Genomic DNA, 21,739 nt, shown 5'->3' on the forward strand with positions numbered 1-21,739 from the left:
TTTTGATTCATCTTCTGTGCCAAACAATGTGTAGGCTCTGGGGAATCAGAAATATATGAAAGTGCATTTTTCCTCTACAAAGATATGCATCTATTTACACAAACACAAAAATATGCCTTGCAACAGAAATAGAAGAACAATTTCAGGTCAAATTACATAATCTGTATGAAGATTGTTTTTATCTCTAATGGCAACAGTGGCTAAGTTTTATTTTGCTCTAATTTTGTATACATCAACCCCAAAGAGAGCACTTCTTATCTGTATAATCTTCAGGGCATTCCTTTAACTAGAAATCAACACTCACGACAATGCTCTCTCAGAGATATCACAGTCCTGCCATGGACTCAAGTGAAAATAAATGGAGCTCAAAGGATAAAAAGGTAAATTGAAAGGTGCACTAAAAGTTTCACACTTTCCAAACCCACAGAAACATGTAAACAGAGATACAAATGTCTTTACTGAGGTGCGTCTGAGATACGTTTTGCACTCTTTCATTTCCTAGATGGAAATGAAACCAGAGCACGACATCCTCCCTCTCCACTTCAGACTGTGTGAAATCACTGCAATCATGGGAAGGGTATGAGGAGCTGTAAGAACATCCTGCAGTGGTGGCAGGAGAGAAATCTGTGCTGAATGGTCAAGGGAGTGCTCTCGGAGGTCTTTCCCTGTCATCTAGTTCTATCTATGCAGCTGGGAACATTCACTGCTCTGCTCTGCAAGCTTAGAAGAACCCCCGAAAGTAAGAAAAATTGAGTACGGGTTTCGTGTCTGAACTGAAAGAGGAGTTAAATATCTTCTTGCGTTAAGAGGACAACATGCCAGGATTATTTCTCTATGATGCCCTTTGTCACTAACAAGATAGTTAAATTCACCTGACTCAACTCTCTACATATCAGCCCACAGTAATATCAATTAAACTGATGGACTATGCCATTTTTACAAGCAATAAAAGTGTATACACTTATACCTTCCATAAAACAATCCCCATGAAATAAAAGAAGCTACACAGAATAAGTACCTTCATGCCTGAAGTATAAAAAGCTCTCACAACAAGTTCATGATATTATGGTTACTATCCTCCTCTACTATATTCTTATATCACATTCAGAATCCTTTTGGCATTCTTAGGAATCACTGAAAAAGACACATTTTTTTCCTGCCATGGGTGAGATATCCTTGGGAAGGGAAAACAGGATGTGTAGAAAAGAAAATTGAACTAATACTGCTTTCCCCACTAAACCCCAAAACACAAAATTTCCATTTCTTATAACTGATATTTTTCATATTTGTACCATCCCACTGGCCACCCAAACATCCATGTTTGTACTTATGGTGAGGAAACAATACTGGCAAGGATCCTCCCATATCACTCAGGTCCATGTGCACTTACTGGGTATTGCTATTTCCCTGCTGGGTGATAGTCAAGGAGAGCAACCCAAAGGTGCTGATATGTCTGCTGTCCAATGAGTCCTCAGCCTCTGTCCTCAGGACTTAAATTAATACAAAGTTATATAGGAGCTTCCTCATGCAGACAACCATGGGGCTGGGGCATGAGTATGGAGGTCACTGGATGGAGTCATCAAGGTAAAGAGGTGAAAGCACAGGGTGATTATTGGCTATTGTATGACCTTGGTGACTCAAGGCATAGAGCTTATAATTAGCCAGATTAGTCTGTGCCATCCCAATCTCTAAGGGTTTTCTAACATTAGTGTAAGGAGAAAAAGGAAAATAAATGTCCACAAGAGATTTGGGGATTGTGATCCCCTCTGCCATGCCTTTGTTGCCCAGTACTCCTTTTGCTATTCTAGGTCTCTTCTAGTTCTAAATGAATTTATTGGTATTTTGATTGGGATGGCATTAAAGTTATATAGCAATTTTGTGAGTATGGTCATTTTTACTGTTTGTTCTTCTTACCCAACAGCAAGGAATATTTCTCCTTTTTCTGGTATCGTCGTCTATCTCTTTTTTAAGAGTACTATAGTTTTTAATGTAAAGATCTTTAACTTCCTTTGTTAGACTGATTCCTAAGTATTTCATTTTTTATGCTGTTGTGAAAGGTGTGGTTTACCAAATGTCTCTCTCAGTATGTTTGTTGTTTGTGTACAAGAAGGCTATTGTTTATTGAGTGTTGGCTTTGGATCTAGTTACACTACCAAATTTGATTATTAAATCTAGAAGTCTTTTGGTGGGTTTTTGGGGCCTTCTGTGTAGTGTATCAGGTTGTCTGCAAGTAATGATAATTTAACTTCTTTCTTTCCTATCTAAATACCTGTTATTTTTCTCTTATCTAAATGCTCTGAATAATGCTTCCAGAACTATATTGAATAGGAGTGAAGATAGTGGGCATCATTTACTTGTTCCTGATTATAGAGTGAAAGCTTTTAGTTTTTGACCTCTTAGCATGATAATGGCTGTTGCTTTATTATATGTGACTTTCATCATATGGAGGTAAACACCATCTATTCCAATTTTACATAGGATACTTATCATTAGGGACTCATTAACAGAGTGAAGAGACAACCCACAGAGTCAGAAAAAATTTTTGCCAGCCATTTCTCAGACAAAGGACTACTATCTTGAATAAATAAAGAACTGAAAAGAATCAGACCCCCAAATTTAAAGACCCAATCCAAAAATTAATATCTGAGATAAATACACACTTCTCAGCTGAAGAAGTACAAATGGAAAATAAATAGAAAAGTGTTCATTGTCACCTCATTCAAGAAATGCAAATAACAAACATACAAACAAAATCCATGATTCCACTTCACTCCAGAAAGAATGACTATTACCTAGAAATTAAACAGTAACAATTGCTGGAGGAGCTGTGGGGAAAATGGAACTCTTCACTCTTCATGGGAGTGTAGTATGGTGGAACCACTATGGAGCTCAGTGTGGAGATTCCTCAAAAAACTAAGACTCTGAGTTCCATTTGATCAAGCTATTCCCCTGCTTGCTATCATCCTGAAAAAATTAAAAACATCATACCACAGTGATGTATGCACACCCCTGTTCATAGGAGTACAGTTTGTAATAGCTATATCTTGGAAACAGCCCAAAAGCCAATTAACCAATGAATGATTAAAGAAGACTTTTTTTTTTTTGGTACTGGGGATCGAACTCAGGACCTTGCGCTTGCAAGGCAGGCAGCAGAACCACTGAGCTAAATCCCCGGCCCGAAAGAAGACTTGTTTTTAAAACTAAAATAGAGTACTACTCAGCCATAAAGGAGGATAAATTTGTGACATTTATAGGTAAAGGTATGCATGTAGAGACCACAATATTAAGATAATAAATCAGACACACATTTATTAATATCACATTGCTTCTCTGGTGTGAATAACTGAAATTATAAATAAGAACAAAATGTATAAGATATTGTGAAATAGGAAGAAAATATTCAAATAGGAATGGGAACAAGGGAGAGGGAGAAGGAAAGAAAGGAAATGAAATGAAAAAAACAAGAAAAGAAAGACAAAATGGAAACAATGTTTTTGTAAATGAGAAGTGGAAGCAGAGTTGAAGGGAGAGGAGAGGGATGGGAAAAAATAAGAATCCAGATATATAATGCACAGGTACAAATTCCTATGATGAGTGGGATCATTATGTATATCTAACTTGTACCAATAAACTTAACTAATGATAAAGAAATTAATAGTAGCTACAAAAGTATAATACAATTTAAAAATTAGAAAAGTGATCAATTAGACATTGCTTAAAATACCTTCATTAGTAAAGAAAATTGCCTAATACTGTGATACATCAGGAACATGAAAATTAAAACCTATATGAGATAGAATTTCACACCTATTAGAAGGACTGTTACCAAAGAAGGAAGACAATTGTTGATGAGGATATGGAGAAAAGAAATCTTTGCATGCTTTGTGCATGAATATGTTAGTACAACCAATATAGATAAGAATATAGAACCAGATGGCCATGTATTATTATATAACCCCCATGCCTTAATGAATGCAGATGATAGATATCCAAATTGGACTATGTTAACCCAATTTTAAGGACTTCTGAAATGTAGTGGAAGTTAATGAAAAATGAGAAAATCAATGTCCATAAAAGCAATGCAGCTGTGCCTCTACTCAGGGGAAATCTCAAGTGTTCTTTTCAATTTCTTAATTTTTTTTCCTTTACAAAATATCCTGAACCTGGCATAGTGGTGAACACCTGTAATTTATGCATTCAAGAGTGAACAGGCGAATCAACCAAAAATGTTAACCATCTTTCATGTCCCCAACTGAAACTTTTCGGCAGCATGAATAAAATCTAAATTTCTCCAACCCCCAATTAGCCATGATTCTCACATGGATCACAAAAAGAATTTGAAGACATCAGTCTTCTGTGATCATATGAGAAATATAAGCGTTCACAGGTGAGTGAGGATTAGTCAATTTCATTAAATTTCCAAGAACAATATCCCAAATGGATGCCAAACAACCTGAGATTAGACTCTCCAACAATGGATCCTTTACAGGTTGCTACTAATATCCCTATTTCTCAGGCTGTAGATGAGTGGATTCAGCATAAGGGTGACCACAGTGTACATCAACGAGACCACCTCGCCCTTCATGGGAGAATATGACACAGATGAAGCAAGTTATACTCCAATACCACTTCAATAAAATAGCCAACCAACTGACAAGTGAGAACTGCAGGTTGAGAAGGCTTTGTGCCTCCCACCTGATGATGGTGTTTTTAGAATGGAGGAAACAATTTTACAGTAAGAGAAAAGGATCCCTACCATGCTAAAAAAGCCTAACACAGTATTGACCAAATATGTGACAAAGGTTTTTATCAAGGTATCAGAACATGAAAGGTTAAAGTGTTGAGTTGGATGGCAGAAGAAATTATCAGATTCCACATCCTTGAAGCAAGTAAATTGCAAGGCAGTTACATTTTGCAGCTGGGAGTCCAAAAGGTTCATAAAGATACACACCAAAAGTAGTAAGACACAGAGGCAAGGATTCACAATGACTGCCTAGTGCAGAGGGTGGCAGATGGCTAGAAACTGGCCATAGGCCATCAGTCAGAAACAGGTAATCCATACATCCAAACGTGAAAACCAAAGACATCTGTGTCAGGCAGCCCACTTAGGAAATAATCCTACTATGAGATAAGATCGCCACAATCATCTGTGGGACAGTGGTGGAGGTGAAACAGATGTCAGCCAAGGACAGGTTGGAGAGGACGAAGTACATGGGCTGTGGAGGTGGGAGTCAGATGTGACGGCAGGTGAACCTGATGAGCAGGTTCCCAAGCACTGTGTCCAGGTACATTGACAGGAACAGCCCAAAGAGGATGGAATGCATGTCTGGATCCACTGAATAATGAGTGAGATTGAATTTGAAGTTTCACATTAGATTACGTTTCCATAGTGCTTGAATGCCTTTTCCAAATATTCACTGCAAAAACAAATGAATAAATAGCACAAAAGACTCTATGTCTGCTACAAATTCAAATATATACAAGCAAAATATACCCACATGACGTCTATAAACCTAAAAACATAGTGATCCATGTGATAAACCTCATTCTCAAGAACTCATTTCATTATTGGATTGTTTGCCATCCACCACTCTCTGGGCACTCTCAGCTTATAAACACTGTAGTGGCAAGGTAAGAACATTAAAATAAGCAATCTGTGACCCCAGGAAAATATAAAATCTCTTTAAAAATATAATAATACTTGATTATTTTTAAACTATTCTTTTTAAGTCTATGGAAAAATAAAACAAAATTTCATCATGAAATATTTAAAGAATAACCTTAGTTAATACAGGGTGTACCATAGTCTTATAAAAGAAGGGCACAGGTATTCCTCAAAATACAATTCATAGACAAAAGGACTCTCCCTTACAAAAGAAAACAAATAGATAATACCCCCAAATTTCTTTTTAATAAACTGAGAAACCGGTAGTATAGATGAAACTAATTAGCATATGTACTGAAATATTTTTGAAACAATGGAATAGAGAATTTGGAGAATTATTTGAACTTCTCTCTACTTCCTTTTCTTTCTGTTTTTTATTTTGCTCTTTATTTATATAAGTATGTGTTTTTCTTGCTGCTATGTACCAAATATATTTATATTTTTCTATCTGTATATTGAAATCTCTAATAGTTTAGCAATAATTATAGATTTTATAATTATATATCAGTGAAGATAAAATCACATTTGAATAATGGTTTTGAGTCAATATTTGTGTTATTTTTGCTTACTTCATGAGAGAAAGAGGAATCAAGGTACACTATGTACACATACAAATTCCCTATGATGAATGTGATCATTATGTATATTTAACTTGTACCAATAAAAATGAAAATAAATACTGTTTAAAAAAATAAAAAGCAGTAAATTCACAATGCAAAATACCCAGTTGCAATTTGGGCAGTTGAAATGAATAGACACTACTTGGAAATAGGAAAATTGGATAACAAGAATATATGATTCTACTGAAGGAAAACTAATAAACATTTAAATTAAACTCATTTTTTTCTGAAAAGTAGACAATTTCTCTTTACCTGGGATGTCTATAATCACTGTAATATCTAGAAATTCATGATCTGAATATTCAATTATAGTTAATAGTTCATAATCAAAATTCATGTTATTGAGCCAGTTATATTCCAGGAAGTTTTCAACATTCTCTGGCTTTCTTATTTACATCTTTCAAGAATGTAAGTGCTCACACAGGCTTTGTTATGTACAACTTATTTAATATCTAACTCCTTGCTTTCCTATAGTGAATGGAAATTTCTATAAAGCCAGTCCTAATATACACACATAATCTTATGTCAAAATAACTGTCTATGTGACAGTGCATAATGTACCTGTCAAAGATTGAAATAATAAATTATAAGAAGCACATCTGATATTTTAAATTTTGTACAGGCTTATTTTACTAAAAAAAAATCACCAAAATAACTCTTATGTGGGATACCTTTTTGCTTTTTTAAAAATTCTATGTTCCATAATAGCATGAAATTATGCTTCACTCTTTCTGATGTTAAATCCTCTTACATCCTTTGGCAAACATTACAAACCAGGAAAGTCCAAAAGCCCAAATGATTTCATGCCTTGCTAATTCTGATTGACAGATTTTTTCACATCAATTTTTCCTGATATATGATTTTTATTTCTCTTATTTTAGTTACATGAAGTAAATCTGGATACTTTGTATTGTTACCCCCTTATAATTTGGGAAAGTGCAAAAAAGTACATAAAATTATGTTACACACCTGAAAACTCCTGTACAAAAATTATATATAATATAGTGGAAAAAACATCTGTAAGTAAAGTAATTCACCCTCCTCTATACAATGGGAATAACATTCGCCAACCTTATAAGGTTGCTGTGGGAAAGTTTTGTAAATATTTAATTTTCATCACCAGTGATCCACAGATAGATAGGAGATAGATAGATAACTTCTAAATACTCAGACACTCTAGACTCAGACCAATCACTTTAATCAGACTTTGACCTTCTGTTTAATTTCTTACACCAGGTTTAGGAAATACTGTCTTAGAATATTTTCTTGCATTCAAAAAGTGCTTCATCCATATTATCTCTCCAAATAATAACATATAAATATTTATTGACAGTACATAATTAATTTTTGGAGACTGATATTTATCTATGAAATTTGATTTGTTGCCCTGTCTCTATAATTCCATTCTTTTGTTAAGCCATACTCAAAGACATCTGTTCTCATGAATTTTGTGTTTACAGTTTCCTGTCAAGTTATTTAAGTCAGCATTTATTTTGAACTCCACAGTTTTCTTTTAAAATTACCTAAATTTGCCTAAAGATCATATAAATCATATAACTCAAAACTATTGCCCTTGAAAGAAAGTAGGCTACATATACAAAAGGTTTTAAGTCTTCAAGTAATCCACACAATTACCTAGAGATCTTCATTTCAATTTTAAGATTTTTAGTATGATAGTTTTTGAAATACTTGTGCAACTTTTCCTAACATACAAGTGAAAATCTTTAATAAAATATTGGCGGAAGATACTTTTCTGATTTCCAACAAAAAATACATGTAAAAGTTTTCAGGTTTTCCAAGGAAGTCTGTCATTATCACTTATATCAAGGTATTCTTGAGAAATATCTTCAAAATATCCCTGCAGTCTTTCAAGCAGTAAACTCATTGAGATAAGACACAAAGAAATTCCATCATCATATAGAGAATAACACAAAGTTTTTACCCCAGTGGAGGAGACTGCTTCTTGGGGTGGGATGGGGAATGCAGGAAGTGAGCACTTAGTCCTGCATCACTGACCTGCTGCCTGACTGTGTGAATGTCTCCTCCTCTCTGTGCTCACACTGCTTAAGGAAAATAAGGAAAATATCATCCACCTCCAATGTGCAGCTACTAAATAATCTTTGGAAATTAAGAATGTAGTCGATGTGAGTTTTTGTTTTTAAAATAAGGACTTCCTTCCTTATCCAAGGAGAAAACTATTGATAAATACAATTAACTGTATTCAGAAGGTGCTAGAACCTGAATTGATATGAAGCTCTGTAGCACATTTCAACCTGAGGCATGGATTCACCTGCTTCCTTCTTTTTGTGCTGAGCTCCTTTGCATCATCTCCCATGCCTAATTCCAAACAGAAGGGACCCCTTCTTCTGCTGAGCCCCTAAGTGAGACTCAATTCCTAGGCTGGATAGAGATTCATTGTGTGGCACAGAACTAGAATTTATTTCAGTTGGAAAGCAAGAGAAGAACAGTGTGGTCAGAAGGCTTGGCAAAGTGCACTCACTCAGAATGTTGTAAAAAGATAATATATAAGCAGTTGCAGGGATTATTGCAGAGGGATGAGAGCAGAGATTGGGGAAGCCCCTCTAGAGATCACAGGAAAACAGGGTGCTAGACTGCAGTCTCAGTGGTCCATCAACAACTCCGAGGTTTTTCACTCCCTAGTAAGCAAGAGAACAAATACTCAGAGGGAAATCAGGTCAAGCACTGGTGGACACAGACAAACTATTGGTCCTGACTGCAGAGGACAGGAGATCAGCCCCCGACAAGTGCTATTACACAAGATCTCTGCATTCTTGAACTGAGGGAATATGGCTCATTGGTCAAATTCTGAGTACAGTGTAACTAGGAATGAATGGATTCTATAATTTTGTGGGCTATTATGTATGTGGATTTTTTTCTCCTAAATTCTGATATCACTTTTTGAAAGACCTGAGGGATGTTGTGTGTTAAGAAGTCCATAGGAATCTAGGCTATAGCTCTTACAAATCTGCACCAGATTTTCCATTCCCATGAGCTGTTGCATAAATTTAAATAAATCATTTACTTTCATAATAAATTGGAATCAATCTGGCTGTACTCTCCACAGTGCTTTGTTTCCACTCCCTCTTCCTTTTCTTTTAAATAACTTCTCCTCTCAGACATACTCCAATCCCCACCATATCCCTTTCTTTTGTCTTTCACCAATACTGACAGCACAACACATTTTTATTTTTTTTCTTTCTCTTCATTCACTATTTCATCTTCTATTGTTTTTAGTAAGAGCTAAGGGGGTCAGCGAGGTCCTAGTAATAATGTAGAACTAAGAGTTCATCCTTTTATTTCTACAGTTCCTTACCTCAGGATGCTAAGTTCTACTAGGCAAAGGGTTGTTTTGTAGGGTGAGCAAAATTAATTTTGTGATTTATAAATCAGACACAGCTTCCTGGTATCTTCCAATGTGCCCCCTTTAAACTTCTTTCTCCATCCCTCTATACTTTCTTTCCATTGGCACCATCTCAAAATCCTCTTTTCTCTCTCTTTCTCTCTGATACCTATTGTGTGACACAAATACTATTTGCACATATTTTTAATAATTTTACTTTATTTTTAAATTGTTTTTGTTTTTTGTTTCAATCTTAGAATATGTATGCGAGGTGTTTGAATGTGAAGGGGAGAAAAAATAATTATTGGTTTACTTTCTATAGTATGATGAACATGTCAAATTAATCCTCAATAAAATTCAGGTATGGAGAATTCAAACACATGCTTTCTTGGTAGACCTTATTTAATTCCAATGTTCTTACCACATCTTTCAAAATTTTCCTTTTACTCTTTCTACTTTCTTCTTGTCCTCTGAAACACACTTTCGACCCTCCCTTTATTCCAGATATGAGAATAAGCTAAGTCCTGTTTATTTTCTTTCTTTTACTTGTTATTTTCCCACTTTATTCTTTACTTTTTTCTGAACTATCTCCTTCTATTCTTCTTTTTACTTCTCTTATTCTCTATATCCCACTACATTCATCATCAGTACTCTTCTGTAATCTTCCTGCCTTAGAAAGAACACAAAAATATTAGACAAGTTTCAAATTATATAACTGATATTTGATTGGTTCTGTAGATGCTGATATAACCACAAGTTGTTCTTTTTTGATAATTCAGTTACCAGGGCTTTTCTAATCACTTTGAGTAGGCTGAATAGGTGTCTGAACACCAACACATAACCAAAGCCAGTGTCACTCTGACAGAGATGCACTCCGAATGAAGAATTCTCCACATTAGGGACAGTGCTTTGTACCCAAACTGAACCCAGTCAATATTATCTCTCGCCTTGGCCTTCCTACCTCCATTCAATCCGACAATAGCCCAGCTTCCATTGGCCAAATTACCTAGGAGGTGTCCAAGTTACTTTGTATACAATGGAAACTTCACACCCCCTTCCAGCTTGAGTCATCTGAAAAGGTAGAAAGGAATAAGGGCCTTCTTAGTCTCACATTACTAGGATCATACTCAAACTCCCCAAAGATTGGGTTTCTCTGCTCCTGATTGCTCTCTTCACATTTGAGCCTCCACCCCACCCCCAGCAACCTGTGGGATACAGGCCATTTGAGATTTAATATGGCTCCACTTTGTCCCATCAAAGATTGCCTTCCAGATCTGCAACAAGCCAAAAAAGAGATCCAGGACCCTGATAATCTTCTCTTGTGTTCTGACACCCAGCCTTGTGAAGATAGCCTAACCCCAATGGCTGTCTATGAGATCCTACCCAGAGGGTACATTGCTCTCAAGTTATGCTGTGTCCTGCTCATAACACCTGACTCTTCCTTTTGGAAATCACAAGTAACCTCCCCTACTTCCCTCAGGCTGACCCTGTTCCAGAGGACATGTAAATGTCTTGCCCCTCCCCCTCCTTTGTTTTACCCACTTCCTTCATTCACTATGCTTTGATATTACTTTGTTTCACACTCAGGCTTCCACTCCAGTCCTTCCTTACCCTTACGTAGATAAAAGACCTCCTTTTTCAGGAGACTCTGTGCTTCTCCACAAAGAAGATCAAATTGTTTTCCTTTCTCCTAGGCCTGCTTCTATTGAATGACTGATACAGAAGATCCTGAACATCTTTTTTCCTAGGTTCCGCTCCTCCTCCTTCTTCTGTCTCTTCACCCACCAAGACACAGAGAAGCTCATCCAACTTTCCATGCTGTTGAAATTCAGCACTGGTCATGGAACACTCCTGTGTTCCCTTGGTATCTGGCAAACCATGGAGACACATGCCTTGGCCACTCACTCATGCTTCATTAGGCCCTGATCCTAGCTGGAGACATTTTCTGTAGATGTTGCCTGCCAGGCTCATTACCTCTTTCTGCTCTCCATAGGACATCTTTCTTCCTCTATGCCTCTTTCCCCCAGCCTCCTTGTCACCATTAAAGTCTCAATCCAACAACATAGAGACTTATTACTTCCCTGACCTACTATTATTCTCTCTCCTGAGATCTTTCCAATAGCTTCAAAATATAGATGACTTCATTCTTACTTTACAGGATCAGATAGATTCCCAGGCAGCAATAGCAAAATATTAGGGGCTTAGATCCTCTTGCAGCCAAAAAGGCAGCTTATATATCTTCCTAGGACAAAATGTGGCTTTTATACCCACTATTTGGGCACAGTACAAGACACAACAAAAATGCTAACTGAAAAGGCTTTAAAAATTAGATAGCATATTCCAACTCTGTGACCAATATTTGGGGCTGGGCTTCAGGCTCGTTCCCTCAATGAGACCTCTTTTCTCTATTCTCCTCTTCCTTCTATTCTTTGGGCCATGCCTCGTTCGAGTCTTTTCACAGTTCCTATAAAATCAAATTCAGATTATCACTAATCAGTCAATACAATAAATGCTAGAAGTGACCATCCCCCACACTGTCACATTCTCCAAGATCTCTCTTCCAATTAAGTTGTTCTCATTGCTCACATGTTCAGCATAAAGCAGCCATGAGAATCAGCACACACCTCCCTTACTCTCCTCTTTTGAAAATAGCAGTGAAAAGATGAGAATGTCATGCCCATTGGGTAAGACAACCACATGGGCCAAAGTGCCCACCATTTCCATGGCAACAGCATGGGCAGGAGCATAGTGCCAAATATGATGGGGGCATCATCATGTCTTGGCAACAGATGTCCAGGAAAGAACAGAGACAGTAAATCATGATCCAGCCACTTCAGTTACAAGAAATCTGGTGATATTTGCAACTACCACCCATGTGAGAGGGATGACTTCACTCTATCCACACAAATTCCTCAAGGAAATAATCCCTCCTCTTCCTTTTAAATGCTTTGTACTCTGACGACTCCAGGTTGGATACCCATTACTCAGTCCACTCATAACCAGCCACTCTGAACAAAGTAAAAATCCTCATTCCCCACACAATGACTTCCCAGGTTTTCTCTCTCCTTCCCACATCTTTGTTACAAATGAAAAAGGTTAATATTTTACCATGCTCAGAGGGCATTACTGAAAATTATGCATGACAATGGGTGTCTCATCTTATTAAAATTTTTCTGAAATACAAGAGAAACCACCAACACAGCTGAGAGACAACCTACACTGTGGGAAAAAAATTACCAGCTATTCCACAGACAATGGACTACTATCTAAAATTTATAAAGATTTAAAAATATCAGAACCACCAAATTTAAAGACCCCATTCCAAAATGGGCATCTGACATGAACAGACATTTCTCAGACAAAGAAATAAAAGCAGCAAATAAACATGTGAAAAATGTTCAGCATCACTGGTCACTGGAGATTTGCAGATGAATACAAAACTGAGATTCAATCTCACTTCAGAAAGAATGGCTCCTATCAAAAAATGAATCAACAACAAAAGCTAGTAGGGTCATGGGGAAAAAAGAATCCTTCTCCATTGTTTGTGGAAATGCAGACGTGTTCAACCATTGTAGAAATCAATATGGAGACAGCTCAAAAAACTAGGAATAGAGGTTCCATTTGACCCTGCTATTCCCCTGCTGGGTATCTTCCCAAATGAATTAAAAGAATCATACCACAACAATACATGTGCACCTATGTTCATAGAGGCACAGTTTGCAATAGCTAAAACTTAAAAACAGTCCAATTGCCCATGAACTGGAGACTGGATAAAGATGATGTGGGATTTTTAAAAATAAAATAAAGTACCACTCAGCCATAAAGAATGAGAAACTAGAGACATACCTAAATGGATGCACATTGAGGCCATACTCTTAAGTGAAATTAAAAAAAGGCACACGTGTAAATATGGAATAGCTTCTCTGGTGTGAAAAACTGAAAGTGTAAATAAGGATCAAAATGTATACTAGATAATGAGAAATAGGACAAAAAGGGGCAAAGCAGAAGGTGAAGTTGGTTGAGTAGGAGAATGGAAAGGAGGGAAAGGAATAAATGTGAGAAAATGAAAAAAATGTAAACAAAGTCTTTGTAAATAGGGAGGGGTGAGATGCTTGAAGGGAGGGCAGGGGAATGGTAAATAAGAACCAAGTTATATCATCTAAAGGAACAAATTACCAATGATGATTGTCATCGTATTGTATACATAAAATTTATCAATAAACTTAATGAATAATAAAAAAATAAGATGAGATGCAGGTTGTTGATTCTTCGTGCTAGTTCATGTGCGAAAGGTTTTGTTCAAGAAATCTTTTTTCTATGAGGTAGTATGTCATTTATTTTGGAGAATGACACCTGTCTCACCAAAAAAGAATGTGTATTTTGATTTTGTTGGGTAGAACACTCTGCAAACATCTATTAATTCAATTTGCTCAAGAGTTTGGTTGAGTTCAGTATTTCATTGTTTATTTTTGTCTAATTGATCTATTTGTCACAGTAGGGTTTTGAGCCCACCTCCCTCTATTGTATTAGTGTTTATTTGATTTTTCATGCTCTCTGATATTTGCTTTATTTAGTTGGGTGCACTAGTGTCTGGTGCATACATATTTAGGATTGTCAACTCTTCCTCTTGGATTCTTCCCTTTACAAGGATAGAATGGCCTTCTTTGTTTCTCTTAATTAATGTTGGTCTAAAAACTATTTGATCTGCAAAAAGGATAGCTTCTCCTGGTTTTTTTTCAGTTCCTGTCACACAGAATTTGTTTTCCATGGTTTTTTTTCAGTTTACGAGTTTTTTTTCTGAATTGTGTTTCTTGTATGCAGCAAATTGTTGGATATTGCTTCCTGACCCATCCTGCCAGTCTATTTCTTTTGATTGGTGAATTGAGAAAATTAACATTGATATTTATAACTGATATGTATTGATCTGTCCTTTTCATGACTTTTTCCACTTGTTGGATTCTCCCCCTTTGCATTTAATTTCTTGTCTTGTGTGATGTATTCACTGGGCTGGGTTTCATGAGTTGTTACCCTCATTGTCTTTTTATAGGATATTGTTTAAAATTCTTTGGAGTGCTGTTTTGGTATTCATGAAGTTCCTCAGGTGTCCTTTGTCATGAAAATATCTTACTTAGAAAAGATACTGGGAAAAAGGAAGCAAAAATAAGCACCCTGCATATATTGTTATTTCCCATATTCATAATTAATGCATATACTTTCAGTATTATTTCACATTGTAGCAAACCCAACTCTTGGACCTCTTAAAATATTGGCTTCAGTATTACTCACATACTTATATGTATACCTATTTTAGAGACACTCAACAAAGTCAGAAGACCAGAGCCACTGGACATATCAAGTTCATGATTACAGGAACATAGGCCATACTCTTTCAGGGAAAAAAGCAAAGAAAGAAATATTTTTACTCACTTGAGAAATAAAATTTATTTTAGTTAAAAGGAATTAATATTCAGTCTAATTAGCCTTATAATATTCTAAACAATGGTACAATAGTCATATATATGTATTTATTAGATGAATTGCATAATGTGAAGTCTAAATTAAATTGCTAGTTCTTGATTGGAACATTGTCTTCTGTGCCAGTTTTCTTCAGGTCTTCAATCATTATTAGGTTTGATGATTTCCTCCCTTCAAAGATGTAAGTACTCACTTAATATTGTTTATCTTTTCAAAGTTCTTCCTTATTTTACTCCTATCTTTGTGTTTTGTGGGCTTCAAACTTTAAGAAACATGGTTTGTTACTACATATATCTGGGAATTCACATTCCAAGAGGTGGGATCGGTATAAATTTCAACTTTAAATTTTTTGATAAGCTTTTTAACATGTTTTATTTGTATATGTTTCTGGTATGCAGCAATTACATTTAATTTGGGGAATTAAAACATATACATAATGCATCTTGATCATTTCTACTCCCTCTTCCACCTGGCCTTCCCTCTCTCCTTTCCTCAGATCTCCTTCCCATATCTAGAGTCTGTCTACCTGTTTCTTAACATGGGTCTTTTACTTTGCTGTTTAAATTATGTATATTGTTGATCTCTCACATTAGAGAAACCCTGAGATATTTAACCTTATGCAACTAACATACTTCACTCAGAATTATGGTCTCAAGATCTATCCATTTTCTAGCAACTGACTCAAATTTCTCTTTCTTTATGGCTGAGTGGCACTACATTGTATATAACTACCACATTTTCTTTATCATTCATCTGCAGATTATTTAAAACAATAAAATATTAAATATTTTAAAATTTTCTTTATATTATACACTTTTATTTGCATTGACCCCATAAAAAATTTGCGGAGGAAGTATTTGATCTTTTTGTTGTTTTACTTTTTTAAAATTACGGATTCCTATATTTGTCTGATGACACCATTTTTCTGAACATAATCAATCTTGTATAAATTTGAGGACTTTAGAACAAGGAAAGACTCCCCGATCCTGGTGTGAATCCCAAGCTTTTAAAAAATCCTCATAGATTTTCACATCATTTTTCCTAATATGTGGATTGTAGTTGTTTCATTTCTGCCCTCTGAATGCAACTTGGGTTCATTATTTGTGAAGATTTTAATATTATTGAATTTTGGTAAAAGAAAAAGGAGAGAAATACAGGAACTATTGAGGACAAACATGAATAGCACAGCATATAAAAATATATGTGACTTACAGGCTTGTTTAAAAACTTTTAAAAGTATAGGGTCAGGGATTTAGCTCAGTGGTTCCATCGCCTGACTCACAAGTCCAAGGTCCCAAGTTCGATCCCTGGTAGCAAAACAAAACAAAAAAACCCCAAAACTTTAAAAAGTATAAAATAGCTAAAATATTGGTTCCCAATCTCATATATCAATATATTTACTATGTTAGCTTTAAAATATACAGAAACCTTGATATTTTCCCAAAACCTATACTATCAGAATGTGTGCATATGAAGTTCTTTGCGACATTCTCTTCAACCAGAGTTGAGAACAACTGCCTTAAATTATATTCTGGCATTCAGAAATGGTGCAATAACATTACTTGTTTTTATCATCAATATATCTGTCAATTCAAAAAATATAAACATTTAATAATATTTGCTTTATAACAAATACCTATCAAATTTCAGTTCTTGGTTATCTGTGCATGATTCCATTCTCCCAGACACTTGATCCTCAAGAAAATTGCTGTCAGGAACTTGGTGGGTAGATTTTCTTATCAATGTCTCTATGATAGTATTGATTTGTACATGTGTAGAGTTTTTAAGACCTCACTCATCAGAGTACCCAAAGCTTTTCTAAGTAGTGTACAACACATTGATTGCCTCTGTAATGTATTACTTTATAGTGACCTGTGCTTTCAAGTCTCTGTAATACAGACATCCACTTTTAATTGATGCTCAGTTTTATCTGAGAGAAGGACATTATTTAATTTATAAGTTCATTGTTATAACACCCCTTTAAAAATTCTTGCACCTCTCTCCATTTCACACAAATAATAGTGCTATAAAAAATGTGGCTGGAGGATAGTTGTTTCAATTCCCACAATTGCTGTATTGTCAGTATTAATATTAATCACCTATGTTTACTGTCCAAATAAATGTCAGTCCCTGTCATGTAAGCCATATTTTTCTTAATATATATCATCAAAAATATGCCTGAATTTAAGTAGTGATTATCCTTCCAAGATAACTAACCAAGAAATTGTATATTGCATTAGGAATACTATTTTTTTTTAACTGCAATAAAGGAGACAACACCCTGGGTTGGGTGTAAAAACTGAATATTTCAGGTGTAATTACAGCACTCTGGGAGGCTGAGGCAGGAGGACAATAGGTTAAAGCCCAACCTGCACAACTTATCAAGACTCTATCTCAAAATAAAGAAGTAGGATATTGGCTGGAGTTGTGGCCCTGGGTTAAAACGCCAGTACAAAAAAAAAAAAAAAAAAAAAAAAAACACAAATGAGAGGAAGGGAGGAAAGAAAGGTGAGGAAAGAAGGAAGGAATAAATTATTAAAGAAAGATTTCAGTCCTGAATATTGACCTTCTACATTGCATAGAAGGTATGTGAATTTCTCCTCATCTCTGGTCAGTCTACTCAATGGAATAATATAATATCCATTGCCAAAATATATAGCAGTAAGCAAAATTTGGACCCCAATACATATTTTGTCATTATGTTTTTTACTTTTTTAATTCTATTGAAAAATAAAATTGTCAAATGGAATTGGAGCCTCAGAAAGATATGAAAATATAAAATGGGTCTCAGCCCTAACAATAAGATTTTCCTCCATATTCTCTTTGTGTCTCTTCTGCTTTCTTGTGCTCATGAAAATATTGATCATGTTATTTTAATAATAGTGTGAAAGTGAATAGAGAAAAACAACAAGATTTGTCAACAGAGGGAGAAACAATTCAATGAATAATTTGTTTTTCCAGTGGTTTGCATTAAATCTGAAATGTATTTAGCTACATCATTGTCAGTTTTATTTATTTATTTTTTTGTACCAGGGATCGAACTCAGGTCCTTGCGCTTGCACAGCAGGCAGTGAAACCACTGAGCTAAATCCCCAGCCCTCAGTTTTAATTTGTTGAGACAGGATCTTACTAACTTACCCCAACTGACTTTGAACTGTTGATCCTCCTGCCACAGCCACCCAAGAACCTGGGCTTGCTTGAGCCTCTCACCATGCCTAGTGATGGTTTCACTTTTGATGCTTCCTTCTGTCAACACATCATAGGTTAAGAGGAATCAGAAATGAGAGATAGATATTCATCTCCTAACACAGTTCGCAAGCATTCTCATTCCTAGGTGCCTTTTGGCTCTAATCAGACAGCTCCATTCTGAATTTTCAAACAAAACACCTGTGACAAATTACATCAAAAGGATGTGTTCTTTTCTTTTCTGTAAAGTAAAATAATGTAGCACTTCTTGCATAGGGAAGCCTATGAGGATGAATTCAACCAATCTACATAGAATACAAAGCCCAGAACCTGACACTCAGGAATGGCTCAATAACTTCCTGGTGTTAAGGAAACTATCCTTATCCTAATCCTCCTAATTACCATCTTCATAGTCCTTTTGAAATGCTTTGCAAACACTTTAAAGGTCCATTATCAGCTAACATAGATGCAATGTCTATGGGAAATAAAATCAATGTGGGAGGAAAGCAAAACTTTGACAATTCTAGGGCTCTCATCACAAACACATAGATAAATATCACAGTCCTCACAGTTAAATTTTTGAACATGTGTATTCTACCACTTGGCTACCAAAATCACCTGATTTCACTATGGTGAGGAACCCATGGTACTCATGGTCCTACCTCCACCCATCTCCCTCAGCACTTACTGGCTTGGGGCATTTCTCTGGAGTGACATGGTAAAAGATTGCAGATTCAATGGGATGCCCAGTGAAGGCTAAGGATCTATTCTCGGGATTGATAGGTGGGATCTTCCAGATCCAGAGAAGCAAAGGAGCAGTAGTCACATGTACAGTGGCACCTGCACTGGAATCATCAAACCAAAGGGCTGGAAGAACAGTTTACTGAAGGAAAGGGCCATGGATTGATTATTTACCAGTAAATAATTGCACACTCAATGAACACAGCTTGTAATTGTCTAACATTAACCAAGTTATCACAATCTCTAAGGACTTCCTGACATTAATGGAAGGAGAACAGAAAATTAATTTCCATAAACGGCCTGAGGGCTCTCTCTTGACTGACTTGGGAGAATGTTTCTGCCTGTTGCACACTGGTTATGTTCCTTTCTTTTTTTCACAGATATACCTGTTTTATTTCTATATTTTTAATCTTGGTAAAGTAAACATAACAAAGTTTGCCATTTTACCCTTGCACCTGAATTGCATGAATTATATTCACATTGTTATGGAGCTATTAGCATCTTTTATCTCCAAAACTTCCTTTTTCCAAACTGAACCTGCATATTCATTTTAAAAACCCTGTATTCATCCTTCCCCCAAATGCTGGCATCTGCTATTGTGAGACCAAAGCGACTCCATTTTGCTAAAATCCACCATTCCCCTAGCCTCTCAAATTAATGGTTAAAATGTGTTTGCTCTGGGACAAAAGATACAATCTGTAACAAACCAAAGTTCCTAAGTTAATTACTCACCCATCAGTTTGCCCAGGAAATAAACTTTCTGGGCCCCCTATTTGTAAAACAATCTGTCAGTGTGCCGACCATCAGTACATAATGGTCGTGACCATTAGCCATTGTGTCTACTGACTGCCAGTACTTGACAGTCAGCTACTAGCCTTTGTCCCTCTTTTCCCTCGAAAACCTATACGTAATCACCCCTCAACCCCCAATGGGCCTAGCCAATCAGAAGTGTACACTTCATGCTTGCTAAATGCCAACCAATCATGTGATTGCTAAATGGAAAATCCCCAAACCTTGCTGTAACTTTAGTAAAAACCTCACTAATTTGAAATGCGGAGCTCTCAATTCTGATCCGCTGCATTGGTGACAGTTGGGAGCCCCTGCTCGAGCTTGAATAAATGACCCTCGTGTGCTTGCATCGGAAACGGCTTCCTGGTGGTCTTTGGGGACTTCGCAATCTGGGCACAACACTATGAAATACCATGAAAAATTAAAGCCATTGAAATAGAAATCATGAGACCAGAAAGGCAGGATTTATAAGTCTACATGGTAAATTTTACTGGTTTTCCAAACAACATATCAAATGCATTCCACAGTTCCTGAGATTTGGCTGCAGAGCCTCCATTGGGTGTTTTTCATGTCCTTGTTCCTGAAACTGTACATGAAGGAATTCAGCATAGAAGTGACCATGGTGTATATCACTGAGGCCTCCAGGCTGTTTGTAGGACAATTTGAAATATCTGAGCCCAGCTGCACTCTGAGGCCTGTTCTGTAAAATAGGCCAACAACTCTCAAGTGGGTCCCGTGAGTGGAGAAAGTTTATACAGTGGACCCACAAGTTATAACTGGACTGACATGCAAACAACTTAGGTTAATTAGGTTATCGGAAGATTTATCTGCCTCTTGTATCCACAGCATGTACCCAGGCAAAGGTCCAGATATCTGCTGTATTGAGTTTTAATCAATTTGAGCTACATCCAGTCCACGGGAATTGATTGGGTTCATAAGCCAAGGGTCCACTGTACTTTCCATTTGGTGATTGGATTATCAGAATAGAGAAAACAATTTTATAGTAAAAGAAAAAGATCCTTGCAATGAAAAAGAAACATGTACTACATGAATAAACTATTCTACTGATTTATTGGTAAGGTATCAGAATAGGAAAGAACAAGGTCTTGAGAAGGATCACCAAAGAAATTGGAAATGTCCACATCCTTGAAGTTTCTAAACTGTAAAACAATCAAATGGTATAGTAGGGCTTCTAAAAAGCTAAACAAAAATAAGAAATCACAGAGGGTGACATTCATAAGAGTAGGTACTTCAGAGGGTGACAAATGGCCACAAACTGCTCATAGGATACAGAGTCAGAAATATACTGTCCAGAATACAAGAAGGATTATCTGAGTGAGGCTGCCCACATTGGAGATTTCTCTACTGTGAGTTTGAATCCCTATAATTATCTTTGGGACTGTGCTGGAGACTGAACAGATGTCAGGAAAGGAAGGCTGGAGAGGAAGAAGAATATGGGGGTATGGAAGTGGGAGTCAGAGCTGATGGCCAGGATGATGAGCAGGTTACTGAGCACCATGACCAGACACATGGACAGGAAACATGCAGAGAAAATAGGCTGTAGGTCTGGGTGTTTGAGAGTCGGTGATAGAATTCCAAGAACTGTATTGGATGCTCTACTTCTGTATTCCTTTTGAAAGAGAAAAGATGGGGAAAAAGAAAAAGTAGTTGTTCTCAGTACTCTCTATGAAGCAGGGAAATGAGAGATCTGGGGAGAATGAACCACAAGCCCTCGGCAGGCATGGTTTGGCTTAGGTTCCATTTTTTAGGGTTTGTATAGTATTTCCTAACCTAAGGAGAGGCTCTGTTGAGGGCAGGGCCACGTGGAAGGCTGAGAAGACTTCTTAGAGTAACACAGGCCCATGAGGGGAGGGGATAAAGGGGAGAGGCCTGGAACAGAAA

At 36.5% G+C, this 21,739-nt stretch overlaps 1 long non-coding RNA gene across 1 annotated transcript in view; it reads right to left on the reverse strand.

The window, feature by feature from the left end:
- LOC147820567 (uncharacterized) overlaps nucleotides 1–20,713 on the reverse strand; it is a 41,442-nt gene extending 20,729 nt beyond the window's left edge. Inside the window, exons 1-3 of the long non-coding RNA XR_015448396.1 lie at nucleotides 18,260–20,713; nucleotides 16,334–16,428; nucleotides 10,653–10,717 (exon numbers count right to left, since the gene is read on the reverse strand). This is a non-coding gene — a long non-coding RNA (uncharacterized LOC147820567). The remainder of the gene's footprint in view (nucleotides 1–10,652; nucleotides 10,718–16,333; nucleotides 16,429–18,259) is intronic.
- Between the last annotated feature and the right edge of the window lie 1,026 nt (nucleotides 20,714–21,739).

This window comes from Heterocephalus glaber, unplaced genomic scaffold, assembly GCF_053883595.1.
Source record: "Heterocephalus glaber isolate CG9 unplaced genomic scaffold, H.glaber_assembly_v1.0 deba00001854, whole genome shotgun sequence".
In the NCBI taxonomy this organism is placed as follows: domain Eukaryota; kingdom Metazoa; phylum Chordata; class Mammalia; order Rodentia; family Bathyergidae; genus Heterocephalus; species Heterocephalus glaber.